We start from the raw sequence: 20,683 nt of genomic DNA, 5'->3' as shown, positions 1-20,683 counted from the left end.
CTTCCCATGTCACTGGTTCGAAGGTATACATAAAGATACACACACACACACACACACACACACACACACACACACACACACACATATATACAAACAAGTGTATATCGATACATACATGTAGGTTATATATATATATATATATATATATATATATATATATATATATATATATATATATAATATGTAACTATTTAACTCGTTTGAACAAATTTATTAGCTCAAAATCGAGGCCTAATACCTCAAAATACATATAATTTAAATAAAGATCAATAAATAAACAATATTGTAATTTTCCATTATTCCTAGAGCAATTAACTCGTAGAGAATTACAGGGAGACTTGCATAATTACCAAAAGCAACATTATCATAATAACATTGTGTATGTAAAATTATGATAATGTTGCTTTTGGTAATTATGCAAGTCCTCATAAAAAGAAGACCGATATATATATTTTTAAAACAGTTAACTCATTTCAACAGATTTAGCCACATGACGTGGAAATATATTGACAATGATGCCTCAACAAAAGAGGGAATATTTCCCAGAAAAATGTAATGTGTTTATGAACACAAATTTTGTAGTGTTCATAAACACCCACACTTACAAATATCAGAATAAACATGTAAAGCCAATGTAGGAACCCTAACAATAAAGCACTGAATAATCCAAAGATTAACCAAACAAAAAATCTGAATGGTGGCTTCAATGAGTGTTTAAACTCCCCTAGGTCGAATGCGAAGTGGTTGAGGCGTTCTCCTGTGCGTGATTGTAGCGAAAATGACATTTGGCTCCAAACCTACAAGGGGGCGAGGTGGGAAGTAAAAGCAACTTTGAAAAAACTAGGTGAAAACCATCCTTTAATGCATTTCAAATATCCAAAGTGGAATTCAAAACGAAAAGCAGTTAGAAGGGAAGTAAATGTAGCTACTAAAATTCGAAACGATAACCACAAAGAAGGGAAGCAAATGCTAGTATTGAAATTCCAAAATATAATCTTTGAGAAGGATAGTAAATGCAATGGGATTGATTTGAACTGTCGGCATTTACTTGTAGACGATGAAAGAGAGCGGTGGTCACCACGAATGGAGGTTGGTGTTAGATGTGAGCATGTTGTGGAAGATGAACAAAGTTGTTGAGATTGAAGCCAAACACATTTGGGACCCTAACAAAGACTCTAGAAAAGGCGACAACGAAAGGAAAGAATGTAAGATTTTATGGAGAGAAGGTAGGTGAATTGAATGCTAAACAACTTGAAGTTTGCGTGATGTAAGGTGGACGTAATGGGAAGGGTGTGTAGTAAATGCAGGGAGGTGGTAGAGTGTATGGTGACTACGAGAGTTAAATGCAAGCATGTGGAACATAGAGCGTGGCAAGGTGGAGGTTTGCCACACGATCGCACTGTCCACTTCACAAGCTACGCCTTACACCTAGTGGGGATGGGCTTGACCACGTTCCAATCATTGTACCAATTTGGCAAAAACTAGACACCTTGGACCATACTCTATCGTATACGTGTCAGATGACGTGAAAATCGCCCTAAAACATTGTTTTATGGCAAAAAAGCCCTCTTCCTATATGGGCGCATTTATTCTGGTTCCAAAACCTTCAATTCCTATAACGTGTTGTTGACAACTAAAAAAATCATGATCATTCTTTTCAAAATCAATAACCCGCACGTTATTGACTCCATACTACGGTTTTAGAGCCAGAATAGTTGCAGGCCTTCCTACGTGAGAAACATGAGAGTTTGTTTGTGGGGCCCACATAGACCCATCAACATAGAGTGCACACGTATAGGGCACTCTCCCCCTATTCCACACACCTCCAAACATTCAACTGCTAACAATATATATTCTTAAAAATAAAAATATATGTAAAAATAATATCAATCTCAAATCTCTAAAACTTAGATTCAATATAAATTGCATTTAATTACTTCCATCAGTAGAAAAAGTGGTGTTAATGTCTCCCTATATTCTTTCATTACCAGCACTTAACCCCCGACACATAAGTACGGTTAGTAATCCACATTTCATGGCCCACTCAACGCCAGAACTTATAATGTGGACCCATATATCGTATTTCCAAGCCATTATCTCAACTATACCAGTACTAAAACCTCAACAGAGTAGTATGGCTTGGTGAATCCCGATGTGGGTTATAATGAGCACTAATATCGACGAAGAGCGTGACAGCTAGAGTGTGCACCATTAATGAATTGTACACTCGGCTTTGTTGTCTTGCAATAGAGTTGAAGTGGCCGGTGTTATACACTGCATTTTTCCTCATTCACTGCTTCAGAGGAGATTGACGAGGCCGGTAGAGACAAGGAGAGCGAGCACTGCAGCAAATACAAAATGTGAGGTAAATATTTGTATGTCACGTTTCGCTATGTTTCATTGCCCGCTACTTTATTGCAAACCCTTTCTTTATAACACAACAGCTGTTAACCCTCCATTGCTTTTCTCAGTGTCATTGGAGGAGTTTCGGGGCTTAAGTAGACGTCGCTCTCCATTTTATATTCAAATAGGTTCACTCTCTTTAGGGTTCTAATTTAAAATTATAATGCATGTGCCAGAGACTTTTTTTTGGGGTCATATCAGTGTTCGTTTTCTGTTTCAATTTTTGAGATTTTTTCCCTCAAAAAGCAAATCCTAAATTTGTGTATAATTTTTATTTCAAATTTATGTTTTATTTTTTCCCAACATAGAAAGGGCTACAACTACAAACGTTTTGTTTTTGGGTGTTGTTAGTGTTATGGTGGTGCTGCTAAGAATATGAATTCTGAAAGGGAAGGGCTGGCACAGCGCACCTGAGAGACAGGTAAGGATTTTTTATGAATCCTTGCTTAGACTATGAAGTTTGACAGTATCTAAACAAATTCATCTACTACTTTGCCATTCATTATTCACATCATGCATTTATCACAACTTATCTCTCAATATAATTTACGGCTTTTATCGATATTGGATTCTATTTACGCACTTGACTCCAGAATAAGTTAAAAGTGCATCGATGACTAAACAAACTACATTTCTGGTAATCATTGGACATTAATATCTAAAATTTAGTCAAATATAAATTAAAATTGTCTCTGGTATATGTACCGTATATTAATATAAACACAGAAATAGTTTATCTCTATGGGCTATTTTTTAAGTTTTCAAATGATTAGCTTTATATAAAACGTCCAAAAATTATATTTGTTGATTAATAATATTTTCAAATACTAGTACAGAAAGTTGGTACATTTGACAGAACTTTTGTGCAGTTTATAGTAAATCCTGTTTTTAAATATTTTTGCCTTCGCTTCAAGTAAACAAGAGCTGTGATATACAGCTAGAGTCCCTGCCTTATGCTAAATCTGGTGAGGGAAAGGTAGAGATTGTGGGCACTAGGAGAAAATGAAATATGGGAAATGAAGAAATATCAGTACTATGCTGTAAAATCATAGTCGAATTGAGATTGCTCAAACTTTCTCATGATTTAGAGCTTAACATCCTGATTATTCAACTCCGTATTTTTTGTGCTTAGGTGGATTAAGATTGACGGGTTAAACTGAAGGCATCAAAATAAGAAAAACCGTATGAATATGAGAAGAAAAGATTTTTAATTCTCTTGAAATAGCGTGTAGGTGAACATGGACTGAAATTTATCTTTATAGTCTTTGAGGCATAAATAAATAAATAGGCATAGCACAAAATGCTATTGACTTTAGTTGCAGTGATGTGTCACAGAAAGCTACAGACATGTATTAGTGGACAACAAAAAAAATCATATCCAAATATAAGTTGTCATGAGAACCGTCAAAGGTTAAGAACAATTTTCTAGTATAAAGTTACTTTGAGCATGTAAAAAATGTATAAAAATAAATAATACTACATATGAAAAGGTAACAACTTTTCTCACTTTACTGCTTGCAGGAATCTTTGTTAAAAAAAATACATATATAATATGATTTTAAAAACAATTTACAACTGATATTTGGTACAAAACTGATAACTGGTTGTGGTGTTCTAAGAACTAGTTTTCAAAACTAGTATAAAGTGGCAGTTTGGAAAGTGTGGTGTGTAATACCATGCGGGTTCTGAATGCAACTGAATAGTGCAAAAGATTTGGATTTACAAAAACTAAGCATAATATCAAAAGTTTGTTGTGAAAGACAATTAACTAGTTATTTACAAAACAAAAATAATCTAATTTGGGATACATGGTCTAACAGCTATGTAATATCTTATCTTTTATTTGGAAAAGAACATTGAAATTATGCTAATGCTCTTGATTGAATGAAATCATTCAATTGGTGAAAATCCTAGCAAAAGGTAAAAGATAAATAAGAAAATGTTTCTTATCTAAACCAATTAACTTGGCAAAGAAAGCAACATGACATGAAATGAACTAGAGTACACTACAAGATGAGCTATCTGAAGCCTACAGTTGTCTTCAAGCATCTTTAAATGTTGAAGAGTTTCACATTAATATTAAACTATCTTTGAGAGAGCAAACCATTGTGTATTGTTATTGTCTTCAAACAACTTTAAATGTTGAAGAGCTTCACATTAATATTGAACTATCTTTGAGGGAGAAAACTATTGTGTACTGTTATTGATACCTCAGAAGTGTCACATCACCTATCAAATTAGCATGGAAAGCTACATCTCTCTAACTTATCAACACTGGTAGAAGCAAAGATATGACCTTAAGGTAATTTCAAAAGACATAGAGAAATTTACTATTATTCAGATATCACTTTAGAAACTGTATCTATTTCTTTATTAAAATTAAAAGAATTACACTACACTTGTTCAACAATCTCTCTCTTACAGAATACAAGAACTCTAGGATTTACAAATGAATAAACTCCATCTCAGTGAATTATTACCTAGGCTAGATGAAAAAAAAACAAAGCCTAATATTTTGGTCATATATGTTTGAAGAACAAATCAAAAGAAACAACTTTAAGAAATAGTTCCTTACCTTGAGCAGTAAGCATGTGAAATTTGTAAGACTGTGTTGTGCAAAGGATACCCTGCCAGACAAAAACACATTTATATTGTCAATTCATATCACAATATCATCCTTTACAAAGAAGAAAAGCTGAGTTTGGGAATCCATTTTTCTCTATTGGGTGTTTCTTACCTAACCCACTTGTCTAATAATAAAGAAAAAAAAATAACACAACTTCAAGGAAAGTGAACCCCAGTTTCCCTATATTCTGCTAAAATTTATATGCCCCCGAATCCATTCAAAAAGCGTTGCATAATAAAACTATTAAAATACTGAATATCCCTATCAAACTCCATGAATGGTAAAGCCAGATGTATGCTCACTCAAGTTTTAGCCAACTGGAAAAAGGAAAAAGTTTTAGCCAACTGGAAAAAGGAAAAAGGAAAAAGAGGAAGGTTCAGGAATCCACTTTACTCCATTGTGATTTTTTTATCATACCCACTTGCAAAATAATTACACAACTTCAATCTCAATGAGCCCTAGTGTCCTTGTATTCTGCTTAAATTAATAAATTTATAATCCTATGATTCCGTTCAACAAGGATAGCTATTATCCCTATCAAATTCACACGGGTTTCATTTAAAGAATACTTCATTCAATATTCGATACAAGACCTCAAATTCAATTAGAAATGCAAAATGTCAGTACAAAATGAATTTGCAAAATAAACACGGAATGCATAGGATAGGCCTAGTGCACCAGTAGGCAATGTAAGAAGGCTACAGGCCATGCTGATACTGTAATACTATTATGCAAACGGAAAAAATGGAGCATGCCCAGGTTTTGTAACTGCCATGAAATGCAATGGTTGTAATATACACACAAATTTTGTCTTGAGTTATTTGTTGCAACTGCACAAACGACCTTGAAGGTGAAACCCCTACCAGTTGCAGGGAAATAAGAATGGAATTGGTATTATGCAGATTTCTATCTACATTTGCAAAAAAGAGTCCCGAGCTTTAACCTATAAGTGCACACCAATGGAAGGGTCAAATTGAATAGGATTATAGAATTTTCCCTACAAATATTTGATAGGCGAATGGCTGACTTGGTGGGAGGATGGTTTGCCCTTCGAAATTGTTTGTTGGGATCAAAGAGTAGTTAATGGGTAACAAGACCAGCCTGTAGTGGTGTGCAGACTAAAAAAATTCCTCTTAATCGCGGCTTTCAAAATTCATAAAGATCCCTAATGCAAGTGGACAACAAAACTGTCCTATCTGATATTGATTTGCTGGATAAAAAAATTCATATGCATTACAGAAACACCTCAAATTCCTGCCATTGTTGTGGCGAATTTTGTGGACAACGGAATATAGAAAAAAAAACATTTCCGCTCTTCTGCTTTGTTTCAAGCGAGAAATCTATGATTTTGTAAGTAGAATTTTTCTCAACACAAGAACGACATTGAGGACAAAGTGTCTGTGCAGAAGGATATCAGTAGCCTTAGCCTATGCATTGGCCATAGAGCCAAAAGTCTTGAAAATGAAAATGAAGCTAAATGAAAATTCTTCAAATTAAGTCACAGTAAACAAAGCTCCTGCAAAAAAGTCTGGATACTGTTCTCTAAAACCCCTGTCAGTGAACAAATAAATGAATGAAAGTCTCAGGCAATAATCAGCGATTCTGGAAAATACCCACATTATTAATAACAATGAAGTTGAGCAATAAACAAAATAGGGGTTTTAATTAAAAAACAAATAATGAAATTTTTTACTAACAAAAACAGAGAAACAATGGTAGCGTTCTGCAACTAAGAATTGCTGACAAATCATACCTGTATTTATGCAGTCTTCTTAGGAAACTTTTCGCAAACAAAATGGTCTGCTTCCTTAAATCTTTCACCCTGCCAAATGAGAATGCAACAAAATTGTAGAAGCAATGAACGCAGTGTAGTTTTTTTAATGAATGACACACAGATGAAAACTGCCATGAATGCCAACTGGAGTCATTAAAAAACCTGTACAAATGCCTGTTTCAAGTTACAAAATCATTAATGAAATTGTACAGAGCACTTGCGGTAAGCACAGTGCCAACTAATTTCTATATTTTTTGTTATTGAAAATTTATTTAAGCCCCCAGGAAAATTCTATCAGCCAATAATGTTTTTAGGAAAAAATTAAAATAATTTGAAAAATAAAAAAAATCAAAAGAATCATACTTAAAACTTTAGAATTAAATATTTTTGATTTCATTTGACAAACTAATTTAGTTACATGAAAACATTAGTTCCCTGCTTAAGGCAGGGACTAATAACAACATTTCAATTATTTACTATTCATTGGGTGTAAACTGTATTCCATCGTGAGGGAATATATATATATATATATATATATATATATTTTTTTTTTCCTTTGAAGTTAGTAATTGGGGATTTGGTGAGCAAGGAGTGAACGGTAATTGAAACATGGGCAGTAATTGGTGCTCTTTTCCTATATAATTGTAACACGTGTGCGTATGAGTAGATAAAACTAGAAATATATATATGTGTGTGTGTATGCGTGTATACAAGTGTATGTATTTGCGTATGATTATGTGTGTGTGAATAATTCTAAGAGAATGCAATCTTGTTTACATAAACCCAGATTAAGTAGATAGTGCAAACTATAATACACAATTAACCTAAATTAATATTATGGCACAAATTTGGGACATGAGCCATGCCATTCCAATTTTAGCTTTTGCTCACTGTAAAGAGTAGGCACATTGTGGTCAACATGTCAACTTTTATGTTGGGGTCGTGGAAAATTTATAATATATATATTTTTTTGATCGAGGAAAATTGGGTTTTTAGCTTGGTTTGATCTCAGAGAGACCATTTACAGAGGATCTCTTACCATGAGCCCATTTTTTGGGGGGTTATCACTCCCCCCATGCTTCACTTGTTTAAACCTGCGAGCCCAACAGCCCAGCAAAGGGAGAAGGTCGGTGAGGTCAATGGCCCAGCGGGGGTTTGAACCTTGGTAGATGCCTCACGAAAGGAGTGTTTCTACCACGACACTAAATGTCTGAAGACATATATAATATATATAGATATAGATTTATGATTTATAATTTTTAATTGATATAGTTAATTTTTGCTCAAAGAAAGACATACAATTCATTATGTAAGCAATATATCTGAAGTGCTCCATGAAATAAATCTGAATGACAACAAACAAGCTTACATACTTGTAGTAAAACAGCCTCCAACACATAATCTTTAAAATTTGTCTCTACTTAAACTAGTAGTTGCAAGCTAGGTGTTACCAAAACCAGTGGCTTGCTAATCTTTTATTTCAACTAAACAAATGCCTTTTGTTGAATTCTACCCCATATAAAAGACTTACCAATTGCCATTAGCGAATATAAAGCATTGCAACTGTGGAATATGATTTGATAAGCTTTCTCAAATATTGAATTACCCCTAGAAAACTCTAAACAAATGCCTTTTGTTGAATTCTACCACATATAAAAGACTTACCAATTGCCATTAGTGAATATAAAGCATTGCAACTGTGGAATATGATTTGATAAGCTTTCTCAAATATTGAATTATCCCTAGAAAACTCCTTGCCTCAATCACAATGAAAGTCTTGAATCACTTCAAAATGGCTTTCACTTTTACTAAATTCTAACAATAGCTAGATTGCTCTCTGATAAATTTTGATCTCAGCTACTTCATAGACTTAGCTAATCTTTGATCTCAGACTTAGACAACTATTTGGTGTATCTGGTGACTGTGCTTTTAAAAAGTTAAATGAATATTTGCCTATGTAATCAGCTATATGAATATAATCAACAAAAATCAATTTTCTAAAATTCATGGATTAGACTCTATTTTATTTACTCTCTATATCTATATATACACATATACATACATACATATATACATATGTATATATATGTATGTATGCATGTATGTATAATATGTATGTATGTATGTATGTGTATGTACTTTTATATATATATATATATATATATATTTGTATGTCATGATTTGCTCTATTTCATTGTGTGCTATTTTAATGCAAACCCTTTCTTTATAACACAACACCTTTTAACTCTCCATTGTTTTTATCAGTATCGTTGGAGGAATTTTGCGTTTTCAGTAAACGTTGCTTTTCATGTTATATTCAAATAGGCTCACGCTTTAGGATTTTAAATTTAAATTATAATGCACTAGAGACCATTTTTTTGGGGGTCTTATCAGTGTTTATTTCTTAATCAATTTTGAGATTTTTTCCTTAAAAAACAAATGCTAAATTTGTGTATAATCTATATTTCAAATATAGTTTTTTATTTCCCAAAATAGAAAGGGCCACAATTACAAACATTTTTTGGGTGTTGTTAGGTGTCATGGGGGTGCTGCTAAGAACATGAATTCTGAAAGAGCAGGGCTGTATAAATGCATAAATATAGATAAATGAGTGTACAAATTTGTATATTTATAACTGTATAAGTATGTCTTGAAGATATGTATATGTAATATGTAGATGTATGTAATTGTAACACGTAATGTGTATGCATATGTACAAGTGTATATGTATGTGTGTATGAATATGTGTATATAATTATAAGGGAATGCAATCTCGTTTACATAAATCCAGACTACAATAATACACAACTAACCTAAATTAATTATATGGGACAAATTTGAGACATGAGCTAGGAGGGAAACGAGGGTGTAACCTACCCTACAAGAGGCAGGAAACTAGGGTGTAACCTACCAAATGGGAGGTCATTTTAATGCTTCTACACTCATTTTCTTTGCAATAGTTGTGTTGGCCCGATAGGAGGTCATTTTAATGCTTCTATACTCATTTTCTCCACTTGCACGCTCCAGTTGGACAAGCTGATTAATTAGAACATACGGTCTTTTGACCGAACAACTGAATTCTCCGGGTGGAACCATCTCTTGGTTCTCATTTTTGTATTATCTTTTATCTTGTCCCTGTTCTATCCTTGGACCATGTCTCCTGAAGAATCAGTACATATGGCCAACACCAGGATTCATGTTCTTAACCCATGTTATTCCGAAGTCTAGTTTTAGCTCACTGTAAAGAGCAATGTGATCAATGTTTCGACTTTGGGGCCATGAAAAAAGCTGGCACGTTGACCCAACTCTTTAAGATCTATGTCAAAATATAGTTTTGGCCCGTCTTGATGGATTGTCAAAATGCTACATATCAACTAGTGTCACTCTATTGTGCTAAGTATTGCCCATGACTCAATTTGCACCAGCTCTATTGATTTAGTCCAGGTTAATTGTATACTTATTGTTTGCATTTATTAAGCAGCAGCCTAGATTTATGTAAATGAGATTGTATTTTCTTACAGTTATATATATATATATATATATATATATATATATATATATATATATATATATATATATATATATATATATATATATATATATATATATATATATATATATATATATATATATATTTATATGTATATATATATATATATATATATATATATTTATTTATATGTATATATATATATATATATTTATATGTATATATATATATACATACATACTTACATGCATGCATACGAATATATACATGTACTGGATATGATATACATACTTAAAACACCCATATATATAGAGCTAGCTTGAAAAGGATGCGTCTATTCTGGCTCCAAAATGGCAGTATGGATTGACTAACACGCATGTTAGTTGTGCGTTTTACACCATCGATTTTGCAATAAACGGCTGCAATTGACTAACAAGTCGCTATCACGCTGTACGAAAGATCTGTTTTGGAGCCAGAATAGCTTTGGCCAGTTGAAAATGGGGCACCTGCTTATATTCAGCTGATATGCTATATTTGAAAAAAATCTTAAGTACCCCAATGTTTGGTTAAAGCGCAATTATGTCAATCAACCTCGTCCGTTGGATATGGAATCCAACGGTGCAGAGGGCCCCAATGGATGACCGTTAACACCACAGCAAATTCAAATGCTAACACCGACAATTTCTTCAGTTTCTCTCGTTTTTCTTTTCATTCAATCATAACAATCAATACCCATATATTTTTGTTCACAGAAAAAATCAACTCAGTTCAGTATATTTTGTTTCTAAAAATGCTGTTCCAAGTTTCTTTCGAATACTCTCTGGGCATGATCAGAAACAGGATCTCAGCAATTATATAAAAAGATCAGGGTTTCTGCAATGCAGGATGATTTTGGGTCTGTCGGGCGCTCTGGTATTTAGGAAATCTGAAGCCAATAATGTGGGGTTTGGATCGAGTTTGAGGCGCTCTGATATGAATAAAATGACAAAGGAGAACGATCCCCCTACTATTAAGTGGAGGAAGGGTATATGGGTATATATGGGCATGAATCTTGACTCGGGATTTTGCATAACACGAAGGTAATTACAGGATAACCTGTCAATAACCTACCATGTTAAGCCATTCTAAGTGACTTCTAACCATGTAATTGACGTATAACCCGATGGTTAGAATGACTTAACATGACAGGGTATTGACAGATTTTGCATAACACGAAGGTAATTACAGGATAACCTGTCACTAACCTGTCACTAACCTGTCATGTTAAGCCGTTCTAACACCTTTGGAACATGTGAGTTCACCTATATAACTATTAGTTTACCCTAAGGAATGAGTTGTCTAACTTAGTAATCTTATATTTATTCTAGTGAACAAATTATCATCAAAAGGAGTGAATGTGTGTTTTGAATGAAGTAATTAAAAAATGTTTAATCTAAAAAAAAACCCCAACCTAATCTTTAACATTACCACAAATTTGCAATAAAGTCAAAAAATTTGAAAAAATCTAAGGTACCCCAACGTTTGGTTAAATTCTTAGTTGGATTCAATTTTTAAACTCAGTTGTGGGTAATGCGTTATCGAAATTTTCAGTTTGATTTCACAGGTTATATTGTGAAACCCTACTTCTCTGTTGAGTCATTTAGGGTTTTTGGTAAAACCCTTGTTTCTGTTGGTTGATTTAGATTTTGCTTTGGGGCGAATGGGCTTTTGTCTCTTTTTAAACCGCTACTCGGTTCTGCTGGAAAGGAAGTTAAAAAAGTTGTTATGATAGATTGGGCTCTAGGATCAAAATCTCCAGCAAGCCTTTCACTCAAATGGACCTTATCTCTAAAATAGATTGAATCGATACAGGTGGAATGGATTTTTAGTTTGTTTTAAGTTTACAGAGAACAGGGCGTAATGCGTGATATAGGGTGAACATTTTTTAAGTGGTGTCATGGTAAGGTAAAAGCAAATATTAATTTTTTTATTTGGGAAGTTAAAGGTCCACTTCCACTGCATGAGGCTAGTTACATCATAGGGTGGCTGTGGTGCTCTATTTTGGGGTTGACGATATTTTTTAAATTTTATAGTAACTGTTATTTCTGGCCTTTAATTATGTCATCGTGTTAAAAGTATGCTAGTCACTTTGTTTGAGTTTATGGTCATCTATGAAGACTCAATTTCAATGCTATAGCTTTTTATCCCGATAATCTTTGTCTGGCAATCTGCAACATATATTGATTAGCAAAGAAGTATGATTGATAATTAGTCAGGCTCGCTGTACTTCTGTGTCCAGAATTAGTTCTCTCTACAGACTAAAATATTGGTAGGTTATTAAAAACCACAATGTGGAGGCATTAATGAGGCTTGTGAACTGTTTAACAGAATGCCTAAAGAAATGTTGTTTCATGGCATGCCATGATTGCAGGATATGCACGAAATGTATGCATTGAAAATGTGCATATATGGGCATACATGCATGTGTGTCTTTATATGTGTGTGTGTGCATGCATGCTGTATGTATGCATATATATGTGCATTCATGCATGCATACATACATAGATATAAACATATGTGTATGTATGCACATATATATAGCATGTGCGCGTTTATATTCAAGCAAATGCAATTGGCAGGTGCAAAGCTAAATTCCACAACCTTTGCCAGCATCCTCCCTGCCTGTTATATATATATATATATATATTTCTTCACAGTTTTGTGCCATTATATTGGCGCTTGTACTTCAAAAACCACAATGTGGAGGCATTAATGAGGCTTTTGAACTGTTTAACAGAATGCCTAAAGAAATGTGGTTTCATGGCATGCTATGATTGCAGGATATGCACAAAATGTATGCATTGAAAATGTGCATATATGGGCATACATGCATGTGTGCCTTTATATTTGTGTGTGCATGCATGCTGTATGTATGCATATGTATGTACATTCACGCATGCATACATACATAGATATAAACATATGTGTATGTATGCACATATATATAGCATGTGCGCGTATATATTCAAGCAAATGCAATTGGCAGGTGTAAAGCTACATTCCACAACCTTTGCCAGCATCCTCCCTGCCTGTGCCAAATGGGAGCTTTGGAATAGGGTATGGACATCCATCAAAGCATAAAGGAATTTTGTCATATTTTTTTTAGTTGCAATTGCCTTGGTAGACATGCTTGCAAAATGGAAGCATTGACAAGGCATGTTAACTGTTTGACAGAATGCTTTAAACAAATGTGGTCATGGCATGCCATGATTGCAGGATATGCAGAAAATAGATTTGTTGAGGGTATATACATGTTTTTGTTGCAATTGCCTTGGTAGACATGTATGCAAAATGTGGAATCACAGACAAGCCATCTGAACTGTTTTACAGAATGCCTCAAAGAAATGTGGTCTCATGATAAGCCATAATTGCAGGATATGCACAAAATGGATTTGTTGAAAATACACACATGCATGCACATTTGCGTGTGTATATATAAATATTTGAGCAAATGCAGTTGGCAGGTCTAAATATTTCACAATCTTTGCCAGCATCCTCCCTGCCCGTGCCAAAATGGGAGCTTTGGAACAGGGTATGAACATCCCTTAAAGCATTAATGATAGAGGGATTTTGTCGGATGCAATTGGCCTGTTAGACATGCATGCAAATTGTGGAAGCATACCACAAGGCATGTGGACTTTTTGACTGAATGTCTTAAAGAAATGTGGTCTCATAAGATGCATGATTGCAAGATATGCACAAAAAGGCTCTAGCCATTTTCAAAGGCAAATTCTACAACCTTTACCAGAATTTTGCCTGCCTGTGCTGAAATGGGAGCTTTCGAACAGGTTATAGACATCCATCAAAGTACAAAGGATAGAGGAATATTGTGAGATGTTGTAGTTGCAACTACCTGGTAGACAATAATGCAAAATGTGGAAGCATAGACGAGGCATGTGAATTATTCGAGGCACACACTCGCATGTGCATGGACACGCATCAAATTGAGTCCAAAATGTAGATGAAAAAGTATTTAATTTTAATCCTTATAATTACAGATACACATGAACTTGGACATATATGTGTAACTACTTGTAAGATAAAATAAATCGCTTGGATAAAATAAAAATATCTATAGGCTAATGAAATAAATAAAGCATAAAATAAAAATATTTAGTGTAATTAGTCAATAAATAAATGGAGCATTTAATAACAACTAATCTAAATATATGAACTGTGACCTGATCAATTAAATACTAAAATTAAATATGGACAATATATCCCATTTATCTCTTGTACTTTTGTTCCAATGCTGGCTTTTATATATATAGAGAGAGAGAGGACAAGTTGAATTTTATTTATTTGTAATGATGAACATTGCAAACTTGAATATTTCCTCTCTGTTTTGAACTCAGTTTAATTATGCCGAGAGGCATCTACAATGACATACAAACATCCGTAAACAAAAAAATGATTTTGAATAAATTTGACGTGTAGATGACAGGTAAATGCATGCATGTTTCAGTTTCTCTATAAGTATTATTTTATTACTCTGAATAAAATAGAATCGTTGCCACTTGTTTCTAAGTATATGAAACTGTTACATCTTTAATGAGAGTGAAAGAGTGTAGCATTATTCAACTCCATGTCCTTCTTGACAACTAATTAACATGCAAGACAATTATGTGATATCTCTCGACATTAGTTTACCTATATTTTTTTAGAATATAGGTATAGTAGTTTGTGTGTGCCTGTATCTATGTGTGATATGTAAGGGAAAAATAAGCCAGTTACATAAATATCTCTCCTAGTTGAATAAATGAAGTATTTATTAAATAAATAAATGCCCTAAATAAGTGAGCTAGGAATTTAGAGTTCACAATGCTGGATTTTAAGGGCTTGTTTAGATGAATTTCTTAGAACCTTTAAACTGGGTTCACCTACATATGAAAATATTAGAGAGTACCCCAGAATTGTATTCATGTAGTTGAAAGGCAATTTTGAATGGATAACTGTCACTTAGGGATAAATTGCGAAAGGTATATAAGTGTATACCTGTAAATCAGTGTTCCACGGGCGTTGGGGACGGGGGGACGCAGGGACGGGTTTCCGGGATGGGGGGACCAAGGGCCTAAGTTTGGGGACGGCAGGGGGACGGCGGCGGGGGGGGTGGCGGGGTGGTGATGCTGATATAGTTATACATATACATACAGTACTTGAAAAACTAGTTTTGAAAAGATGTATGACAGTATTACAGTGTAAGAATTATATTTCAAATGAGACTATAGGAAATTTGAAATACTAAATCTAAATACCAAGATTTCTAAGTTGTGTTGTTATATGGAGCCTAATCAGACTCGGAGGTTAGATTTTCCCTACTTCTATCGGCGCGGTTTTGAAAAGATGTATGACAGTATTACAGTGTAAGAATAATATTTCAAATGAGACTATAGGAAATTTGAAATACTAAATCTAAATACCAAGATTTCTAAGTTGTGTTGTTATATGGAGCCTAATCAGACTCGGAGGTTAGATTTTCCCTACTTCTATCGGCGCGGTTTCCCCCTATATTTTTCAACGGAGGTTTGGGGGCAGCACCCCCAAGTTGGGGTCAAGGGGCAGCGCCCCTTGCGCGTTCCCTGTCGCGATACAGGGCGGGATCGAGGGGCAGCGCCCCGCGAGGCCAAAAATACTTTTATTATTTTCTAAAGGCGTCGGGTCTTATTTTTCTTTTGGCCCACGTCCAATTAGAGTTAACCCCTTAACCCTCAAAAAACTTAAAAAGTCACTTTTTAAAAAAATTTTAATATTAAATATTGCATATACGTGGGGGCGATAGGAGACGTTTGGGCATCTCCCCATCCTTGGAGAGACGTCTGCATGTCTCTCGAAGGACGGGGAGACGCCCAAACGTCTCCCAAGGAGACGTGGAGGAGTCTCCATGTCTCTCTGGGAGATGCCCAGACGTCTCCTCGTCTCCCTGGGAGACACGCCCCCGCGTCCCGGCGGCACTTGGGTGGCGGTTGCGGGACGGCGGGGGACGTCGCGTCCCCGTCCCCCCATCCCCGAGACGTTTCTGACGGGGGGACGCGCCCAAAAAGGGGGGGGGGTGCGTCCCCGTGGAACACTGCTGTAAATTGTAATGATAAATATCCATTTTATGGCACTTGTCTGCATGTTCTTAATGCATTGTTGCAGCACTTGATTTGACCTATTTGCAGTGTTCCACGGGGACGCGTCCCCCCCCCTCTTTTGGGCGCGTCCCCCTGTCAGAAACGTCTCGGGGACGGGGGGACGGGGACGCGACGTCCCCTGCCGTCCCGCCATCGCCACCGCCATCGCCACCCAAGCGCCGTCGGGACGCAGAGATGTCCCTGCGTCTCCCCGTGTCTCCCAGGGAGACGGGGAGACGTCTGGGCGTCTCCCCGCGTCTCCCAGGGAGACGGGGAGACGTCTGGGCGTCTCCCAAAGAGACATGGAGACGCCTCCACGTCTCCTTGGGAGACGTTTGGGTGTCTCCCCCGTCTCCCTGTCCTTCGAGAGACGTGCAGACGTCTCTCCAAGGATGGGGAGATGCCCAGATGTCTCCTCGCCCCCACGTATATGCAATATTTAATATTAAAATTTAAAAAAAAAGTGACTTTTAAGTTTTTTGAGGGTTAAGGGGTAACTCTAATTGGATGTGGGCCAAAAGAAAAATAAGACCCGACGCCTTTAGAAAATAATAAAGTATTTTTGGCCTTGCGGGGCGCTGGCCCTCGACCCCGCCCTGTATCGCGACAGGGAACGCACAAGGGGCGCTGCCCCTTGACCCCAACTTGGGGGTGCTGCCCCCAAACCCCCGTTGAAAAATATAGGGGGAAACCGCGCTGATAGAAGTAGGGAAAATCTAACCTCCGAGTCTGATTAGGCTCCATATAACAACACAACTTAGAAATTTTGGTATTTAGATTTAGTATTTCAAATTTCCTAGAGTCTCATTTGAAATATAATTCTTACACTGTAATATAATTCTTACACTGTAATACTGTCATACATCTTTTCAAAACTAGTTTTTCAAGTACTATATGTATATGTATAACTATATCAGCGCCACCACCCCGCCGCCATCCCCCCACTGTCCCCAAACTTAGGCCCTTGGTCCCCCCGTCCCGGAAACGCGTCCCCCCGTCCCCAACGCCCGTGGAACACTGCCTATTTGGTGTGTGAACTGACTCCTACTGAGCATCCATTTGTCATTTGGTACTTCTGATCATCGTAACCTTCACAAAATATTATTATAGGCACTATAAGTTTATCTTTTCAAATTTTAACAACATATGCATGAATATATTTTTTATGAAGTTTTCTCTTTACCCAAGGCATGTGAATAGCTGAAGCACAATTTTTAACCACATTACATCATGGAGTTCCCTCATATTGATCATCTTATTAGTCCCTGAGATACTACATAAAACTATATCCTTCTAATAGTAATGCGACCCACAGAGCACCTGTAATCACCATTGGAACATGCTTTGAAATAGCACAAGCCTCTGCCATGTATGACATAATTGATAATCGTATATGAATGTTATTTCTGTGATGTAGGCTTACAATTGTCTAAAGTGAATGCATTCCTGCGTATGTTCAAAAAGGAGATAAAATGCCCACTTATGTCATGTAGCTGTTGTATTTTAGATCCTCCATGTAAATTACTTCACGTGCACAGGCTATCAGTGAGTTTTTTGCAGTTTAGGTTATGCTGTACTTGTACAAATATGTTAGACAACATGTTGTCATACAAATCTGTTGTACAATATGTTTGTCTCCACCCGGTGTTTTAATGAATTTTCAATGCGATTATTTTTTGCTGTAGCTGATATTGTGTGGATTGGATTTAAAGTTCCTTCTTGTTTCCTATTGTATCATGCTACATGGTATATGAGGTAGGCATAGCTCTGCTAAGTTACTGAGATCTATTTAGTTTAATGTTCTGGGATCACTGTAAAACATTCTCAATTCTGTCGAATTGTCCATACAAAATAAATGTCTGTTGTTCTATGTATGCTTTTTCTTCTGAAGAGTTAGTTTCTCTGCAAGAAGTGACTGCTTCATTTGAATTCTGCATTGAATGGTTTTTCTGGAAGGAAGCTTTTGTTTGGATACTGTCAAAGTGAGCCTAACACTTTTATCATATTTTGCAGGTTACTTAGCCAATTTACCTCATAACACCTTTTTATCATATGAAAATATTATAGAGTACCTCAGAATTGTATTCATGTATTTGAAAGACAATTTTGAATGGATAACTGTCGCTAAGGGTTAAATCGCGAAAGGTATATACGTGTATACCTGTAAATTGTAATGATAAATATCCGTTTTATGGCACTTTGTCCACATGTTCTTAATGCATTGTTGCAGCACTTGATTTGAGCTATTTGGTTTGTGAAGTGACTCTTACTGAGCATGCATCTGTCATTTGGTTTTTCTGATCATCATAACCTTCACAAAAATATTATTATAGGCACTATAAGTTTATCTTTTCAAATTTTAACAAAATATGCATGCATATATTTTAATAAAGTTTTCTCTTTACCTAAGGCACGTGAATAGCTGAAGCACACTTTTTAGCCACATTACATCATGGAGTGCACTCATATTGATCATCTTATTAGTCCCTAAGATACTAAATAAAACTATATCCTTCTGGTTCTAATAGTAATTGGACGGTGGACCCACAGTGCACCTGTAATCACCATTGCAACATGCTTTGACATAGCACAAGCCTCTGCCGTGTATGACATAATTGATAATTGTATATGAATTTTATTTCTTTGATGTAGGGATTTGAATTTCTAAAGTGAATGCATACTTGCGTCTGTGGCATGTGCAAAAAGGAGATAAAATGTCCACTTAGGTCATGTAGCTGTTGTATTTTAGATCCTCCATATAAATTACTTCACGTGCACAGGCTATCAGTGAGTTCTTTGCAGTTTAGGTTATGCTGTACTTGTACAAATTGCAACATGTTGTCATACAAATCTGTTGTATAATATGTTTGTCTCCACCCAGTGTTTTAATAATTTTTAAATGTGATTATTTTTGGCTGTAGCTTATATTGTGTGGATTGGATTTAAAGTTCCTTCTTGTTTCCTATTGCATCATGCTGCATGGTATAAGGTAGGCATAGCCCTGCTAACTTACTGAGATCTATTCAGATTTATGTTCTGGGATCACTGTAAAACATTCTCAATTCTGTCGAAATGTCCATACAAAATAAATGTCTGTTGTCCTATGTGTGCTTTTTCTTCTGAGGAGTGAGTTTCTCTGCAAGACGTGACTAGTTCATTTGAATTCTGCATTGAATGGCTGTTCTGGAAGGAAGCTTTTGTTTGGATACCGTCTAAGTGAAGCGAGCCTAACACCTTTATCATATTTTGTAGGTTACTTTACCTCATGAAAAATCTCGGTCTAGGTGATATAATGAATTGCTCACATTTTGGGTGTAGCCTGACTCCGTGATATTTTACTGGTTCTTTTACCTTTTGAAGAATATTGTCCCAGGTGCCATTATCTTTCAAAGGAAGTTGGCCCAGTTGTTGCTCTGGACCATTGGATTGAATTCCCCTGCTTTTCATGATGCTTGCAGCTGCATTCTCCATCTTTACTAAAACTTTGATGAAATGCAAGGCCTGATCTTTGTGTTACTTTATTTCAGATTCAAGCTCTGTATGACCGGTTTGGGGTATGTGTACTATATTTTTCACCGAACAGAGGATTTAGATGGATTGATATGTCATCCAAGTTAACTGGATGGATGTTATGGTCTTATAAACTCGATAGGTTTTTAATAAAAATAAATTTAAAAAATCCTCGCGGATTCTGAAGTATCACATGGCATGTGTATTAATTCCGCATCTCCTCCAGATAATTCTAAAGCACGATCTTTATAAGTGGCTTTGAAGAAAGTTTTGGAGGAGACACAATAATGCGTGTTAGGTTAATTTTGCTTGCTTTTGTAAAACTTTAATATTTTATTTTTTGTTTTAACTATAATCTTGCATTCTGAGAGTCGATTTTTTTGGGTAATCTTTTGAAATTCAAATTAGGTATATTTCTCTATTCAATTTTTTCATCTCATTGTTTCCTCCCGTCATCTGCTGGAATTTACAGAAGAAATTCTAACAAGAACGGTCTGTACAAATGCCTAAGTTGCAGTTAATTATATTCTTAATGCCTTATGGCTATGGATTTTGTCATTATTCAAACAAATTCTTCAGGTCAAGGTTACGGTCTTTGTATTCTTCAAACAAATTATAAGTATTCTTCTCTTATTTTTTTTTATCTCGGTAATAAGATTTTAATTTATTCAATTTCAAAAAAGTACATAAGAGTTTATGAGATAAGCTTCCAAACATTCCAAAAAAAC

The 20,683-nt window shown here is 35.5% G+C and overlaps 1 long non-coding RNA gene across 3 annotated transcripts; it reads left to right on the top strand.

Moving 5' to 3' along the window:
- Nucleotides 1-2,066: 2,066 nt before the first annotated feature.
- LOC131034800 (uncharacterized) lies at nt 2,067-20,126 on the top strand. Of its 3 annotated transcripts, XR_009103841.2 has the most exons (5): nt 2,067-2,365; nt 2,755-2,824; nt 18,459-18,590; nt 19,367-19,434; nt 19,698-20,126. It is a non-coding gene; the product is annotated as an uncharacterized LOC131034800 (long non-coding RNA). The 3 variants fall into 3 exon arrangements; XR_009103839.2 differs by lacking the exon at nt 19,367-19,434 and having other exon boundaries at nt 2,080-2,365; XR_009103840.2 differs by lacking the exons at nt 19,367-19,434; nt 19,698-20,126 and having other exon boundaries at nt 2,086-2,365; nt 18,459-18,691.
- Nucleotides 20,127-20,683: the final 557 nt, after the last annotated feature.

This window comes from Cryptomeria japonica, chromosome 3, assembly GCF_030272615.1.
Source record: "Cryptomeria japonica chromosome 3, Sugi_1.0, whole genome shotgun sequence".
Lineage (NCBI taxonomy): Eukaryota > Viridiplantae > Streptophyta > Pinopsida > Cupressales > Cupressaceae > Cryptomeria > Cryptomeria japonica.
This window is presented reverse-complemented; position numbering and strand designations above follow the sequence as displayed.